At 34.1% G+C, this 6,306-nt stretch overlaps 1 non-coding gene across 1 annotated transcript; it reads right to left on the bottom strand.

Annotated features, from left to right (window-relative positions):
* Nucleotides 1–5,935: 5,935 nt before the first annotated feature.
* LOC149777093 (U5 spliceosomal RNA) lies at nucleotides 5,936–6,051 on the bottom strand. The gene has a single exon (XR_016416368.1). It is a non-coding gene; the product is annotated as a U5 spliceosomal RNA (small nuclear RNA).
* Between the last annotated feature and the right edge of the window lie 255 nt (nucleotides 6,052–6,306).

Raw genomic sequence — 6,306 nt, 5'->3', positions numbered from 1 at the left:
TAATATTTCTATATTTCTTGTCGTGGAAAAGGCAGGGGGAGTTAATTTGACAGTAAAAGGGATGTAATCCACATTCGTTAGATGTTCGAGTTATCGAGATGGATTATAACTACCTATTTATACATCAGGAAAAGATTACTAATTTGGAAAAAAATAACAGGTGTTTTATTCATATAGGAAATCAAAATTTACTTGAAGAAAAAAAATTCCATTTTAGATTAATGCAACGTGTGGATGTTTCAGATGTTTGGGATATCATCTGTCTTCTCCGAGGAGAGCAATGTAGACCTTAAACCTGGCATATGTACTAGCAAACTAGGGTATGTTATACCAAGCTTAGACCATTAACTGTCTTTATTGCGTTTGGTACAATTCCAATAGGTGGTCCACACATGGTTAAGTAAAGATTCAGACATGTTTAGGCTGCCGTTAATGAAATTGAGTCGCAATTATTACTTCCGGATCAGTACCCACAAAAGTAGTCCCAGTCTATATTTAGAGCATTGTTTCCTCTCTCGTTTCGGTAGTGGTACGCAGCTTAGATTTCGGCTTTTGAGGTATAGATTTCAGGAAAATTAAATCGAAAACTCTTTGTAAAATGAGCATCAATGAGTTTCTCTTCCTACTGCTAAAACTGCTTCTCTGTTAGATCCAACTCGCGAAAAAGGCGCATAACATATTCCCATGTTGTTGTTGTGGGAATAACGCCATTTTTCAGCACGTGATAGGCTATACATGGCGGCCAGTATAAATAGTGGCATAAGAAACTGGAGAAAACCTCGGGAAGAGCCACCGACTCACGAGAGGCTAATGGCAACCTTTCTCATATACACACATAGACCGACCCCGAGACCCGAACCACGCGGATCGAGATGAGATGGCAGTGATTGGTAAAGTCGAGCGCTTTAGAACACTCGGCCATCCGGGTTCCCGTTTAATTCCATGTAGTTTAAAATTAGCATTTAAAACCTTAATACTTACGTGTAAATTCTTCATTTCTTTTAAGATATGTCACCTGCTGTGATACATCGCCAGCATTGAAAATTATTTTCTGTCGGAAACGTGTCATGCCGTTTTCATAGATTTGTATGTTTTGAGTTTAAATGAATGCAGCCGGTGTTACTATCCATCAAAAATAATAGTAATACAAAGTTTATGTAAGTAACAACTCAGATTTCGTTAGAGATTTTCAATCACAAATACATAAAAGTAGCTAGAAATACGAGGCCTCCAAAGTTGCATATTAAAACTTGCTGGTACTCTGTGACATGTGAATGGTTTTAAGCTTGTTCTTTTTGAATTATTTTTAGGCAGCCATAGTCAAAAAAATTTCCTTAATGTTATTTCGTCTGTTTTGCTTTAATTTGGTTTCGTTAGATGCCTCAAGGAGCAAATCTGAGCAGCTTTGATCATTAATGAAATTGTAAAGCCGATGTAATAAGCCTTTCCCAAAGAATTTATTAATTTCTTAGAATTAGTTCGAAGATGAAATATACCATGGCACATGCTCATAGGTAGAGAAAAAAATAATGAACAGATCACAACAAACAAACAAAAAACCCCAACCATGTTGCCACTTGCACATGGACGTAAGCTTATGGTGCTTTAGGTTCGTTGATATTAGACACACACACACACACACACACACACACACACACTGTTTACTCATATTCAGCGTGATGTTGTGAGTTTGACGCCATTTTCCAACAATAACAAGAAAAAAACAACTTGCATCTTTCAAATGCAATTAATATTACAGTACCTTCGGTTCTTTGATTTTCAGTCAAAACACACACACACACACACACACACACACACACACTCGTGCATGTATATACACAGGGCGTTTTTACTGCAGACGAGTTTCAAATATACACTTAACAGATCTTAATTTCCAAAACTTTGATACATCTAGTCCACAATCGTTAGATCACGCCTCTTTTTATTAGCGGATTGATTATTCAGATTGGTTTTACTGGGTTTAATGCCATTTTGCAGCACATGATTGGTATATATATGAACGCTAAATTGATACACTTTGGATGACCATATGCAAATATAATACTTGTACATACATTTGCATACATATTCCACGCAAACTAGACCAGCAAGTAGATCATCGCTTCTTTTGTTTTTTTCTGACACTACCGGTAATGTCAGGGGAGAAAAAAGAAGAAAAGGCGGAGATCTACTTGTTGGTCTAAAAAGCAAACGTGCATCTACATACATGTATTTGAATAAGATCACATCAAATGCTAAATTCATAAACATAAGATAATGTTACTTACTTCCAAACACACATGCATACCATATACATGTGAGATAAAGAGGACAAAATAGAAGGTATGATGCGAGAAAGTGACGTGATAACTAACATACTTCTGGTCCAGTAATATTCAGGGAACATAATATTCCTGATAAACTCCATTTGTCAATAAATCGAACAAGGTCAGATCCATAAGGACATAGAACACAATTAATTTTACTCTATGTTCTCTACATTTCTTTCTCAATACTTCTTAAATCCCTAAAAAATGCATAAATATAACTCTTCTGTCACCACCAAAATGAGAGGAAGAAATATTCTAAAAATAGACTTGAACTACATCTATTGGTACTGAACTGGATGTACTAATTGTGACCTGATTCCTGACAGGCCCAATTTGTTATGGCCAATTTTAGTCAAACTTTTATATTTGCATGCCACACCTATTTCAATTTTATACATGAAGTCTTTTTGAATTTTATTACAAACAAGACACGTGACACCTTTCAGAAAGTGTGTAGTGCTGGTGTTCCACAGGGTGCAAGTTTTGGTCCAAGTGCTCTTGAGAAACCAAAACTTAATTTGCTATATCTTCCTTAATTATAAGAATTTTTCAATGCAATGAAAACCTGAATGTACAAGGCCTCTCTGAGAATATGTTTACAATTTGAAATTATTGATAAAGGAAATTTAAATAAACATTTAAATTTTAAAAACTACATTTTATTGAAAATATAAATTTTCCTACAAGTTTTAAAATTCAGTTTGACAAATTTTAGACAGCAAAGTTGACTAATACATGGTATTTAAAACAAATGGTAGCTTAAGTCTGTACAAGTGATATCATTTTTCCCAGGGTTAGTGAAGCAACACCGCTCATAGTGATTTTGGCAGCAAACCGCAATATGCCTGTCCAGATGCATATAGGTGTAGACACTAAAGAAACAGTGACAGGTGCTATGTTCCACATATTGTGTCAGGTACGTAGGCAGTTGTTTGTATAAGTAATAGCGCACTCAGATTTAAAGTTCGGATGGGACCACTACCATGTTGTATAGCAAAAATGCATTCCATTTCAATGTCAATAACTACAAAAGGTGACAATGGGATAGGAAAATACAGTTTCTAGGGAGGCTCTACCTTACTGAAAAATGGTGTTATTCTCTCTCATGAAGACCTAAGCCATGTCTTTGTGGTGCTATATATCAGTGTGGTGATATGAACTAATCATGGTCACTTATGACAGTACACTTCACATGTCCTTATGAAACCTTGCTATCACCACCGGACTACTGGAGAGCTTCCAAACTGATCCAACTCTAACATTTTGTTCCAGATACAATGTTAGACCTGAAAAGATATAACATGTCTCACTTGATTCTAGAAAACAGTAAGATGTAGGTAAATGAATTTAAAATGTGTTCGATATGGTGATTTCAAAATAACATTAAGGTTGCAAGCATGGGAAAAATATTAAACATGACAGACTGACACTCAAAAAGGTGAAGCGATGACCATGTATTAAAGTGATAAATTCATCCTAAAAATATATGGGGTTTCTAGAAGCATATTTAGCCATTTACAGGTTAAATAGCAAATCAGGTAGACTATGTATCATACAGTTTAAGGCAATGTTGGGGCGGTGAGGTTTGATCATTGGTGCAAACATTAGTACATACCAGTATACAGGAAGGTCAAGCGACAATGTAATAAATTAAAATATATGACTATAAGCGATCTTATTCATGAGGGAAATAACAATTTTGGATATTGCAGATGAATACAGCAAAATGTGGCCACACAGATCAACTATAGATACCAATAAATCCTATATCGTCAACTAAATGTGAAATTCTGATCCCCAAAACGTGAAAACCAGGATGGACATTTACATATGTGGGACATATACAATGTACTTGTTAAGATCAAATGTGCAAACAAAATTCAAATGATCTGTTTCAACATTTATCATTAAGAGTGTTGGTTACCAATTATTAAACTCAATGATTCAATGGAATCAGATATCAGCTGATGCTACAATACTGCACACTGTCATAGTACTAAATTGAAATATGTTATCATACATAGGCCTACTCATGATGAAAATAACATTTTGGGATATTTTCAGCGCACACAGCCAGAAATGGGCCTTACAGATTCACTATATGTACAATGTCAGCCTATATGATGTACTGAATGTGAACGTTTGATCCCAAACATTCTAAAATATATGAATATTTGTTCATGTGGGATATGTAGCTATCGCAAAATCAGTTGTACAAAGTTAAATTCAAATAATCTGTTTGAATATTTCTTATGCAATCTTTAGAGTGTCAGTTAACAAATATTATTAGTAATTAATAATGCATAAAGCAAGATGGATCATCAGCATTCCCATAACATCATATAGGCCACAATGCTGCACTACACCAATCAATATCGTAACCAAACTGAACAATACAATGGAATGCATTTTGTGTTCAGCTTATATTATTTTGCTGTTTTCTTACATCCAAGGGTAATATACATGGGGAAAGTATATTTTATCCCTTTGAACTGTATTTCATTCTGGGACAGTTTAAAATGATTTAGTAGAGAACTTGACTAGGTTCTAGTATAAAGTTTTCATCTCTGTCCTCTCACTAAATACCCTATAACTATGTTTGTAAAAAATTACTGAAGGCCATACAAGCAGATATGTGTTACTCAGGAAGTGACCCCATGATAAACACATAAATTAACTGCTTGGACCCCTAATAAATACTTTGAATGACCAATACAAATTGGAATTTTGTCTTCGTGTATTTTAAATGATGGTCTCATTTTGACTTACAAAGATATTTTCTCTGACAAAATTTGACAAATATCCAACATTGGAACTTATATATGGTGTAGGAATATTTACATGCTGATATCATTTAATATCATTTCAACAAATATTATATATTTTGGAGTAAATGTTTTAATTTTTTATACTTCTTTTTAAATTTCATTTAAATTTTTCAAAATAAAACTTAACTTTTTATTTCTAATTTCATTCTACTGTTTTTCAAAGTCAATATACATAACATATTGAAATTTCATGTGTCGTTCATTAATAATAAAGATTTAATACCAGTTTAATCTTTACTCAAATACTGCACTGACAGGACATAGCACAATTAATTTTGTTATATGTTCTCTACATTTGGTTCTCGAGACTGACATTTCCACTGTGTGACAATCAGTACAAATCATATGTTAATCTAAAAATACCTTCACGGTGAAGTTCTTGCCAAAGGTTTTTTTGAGAGGCTGGACTGTCAACAGAGCAGTATGTAAACAGAACACATATTTCACTTCCGGATCATCACCATGGCCTTATTACTGACTATGCACTATCGCCGAAATACACATGGAAAACCACACCTGAGCTCATATTCTCAAGAATAAACAATGACCTTTAAATCCCTATCAAAATCGCATAAATATAACTCTTCTATCACCATGACAATGAGAGAGGAATAAATGTTCTAACAATAGACTAGAACTACCTTTGTGAGTACCGAACTGGAAGTACTGAGACCTGATTATATAATCATCGGTTACTATCTTCCATTTGGATCTGGTTAGAAGAAAAGAGAACAAAATGCTAAATTTGAACTAGAGGTTTACTTTAATTGAATTGGTACCTCACCAAAGTGAGGCTTCAAAGAATGGTCTATAGACTCATTAAATGTTCCTCTCCACGGTAATCTTTAGTAAAAGGCGAAAGATTAATACGATGTGAAGAGAAACCAGAGTAATCATTATACTTTCACGCTTTATTTTGAAGAGAAATAGTTTGAACTTTCCAAATGCTTTTGTAAAGACGATAGTGGAATGGTTATGTCTACAAAGATCCAAAAGGGTCATAGTTTTCAATATACAGTGTCATTTTGCTATTGGCTATTTTGAATTTCAGTGAAACCCATTTATTTTCTTTATACTGGTAGAAAGGATACTAATTAATATTTCTATATTTCTTGTCGTGGAAAAGGCAGGGGGAGTTAATTTGACAG

The sequence above is a fragment of the Sinohyriopsis cumingii genome, chromosome 18, assembly GCF_028554795.1.
Source record: "Sinohyriopsis cumingii isolate HCF-2022 chromosome 18, ASM2855479v2, whole genome shotgun sequence".
Classification (NCBI taxonomy): Eukaryota; Metazoa; Mollusca; class Bivalvia; order Unionida; family Unionidae; genus Sinohyriopsis; species Sinohyriopsis cumingii.
The sequence above is the reverse complement of the archived record's forward strand: the minus strand, read 5'-3'. Positions and strand labels throughout refer to the sequence as shown.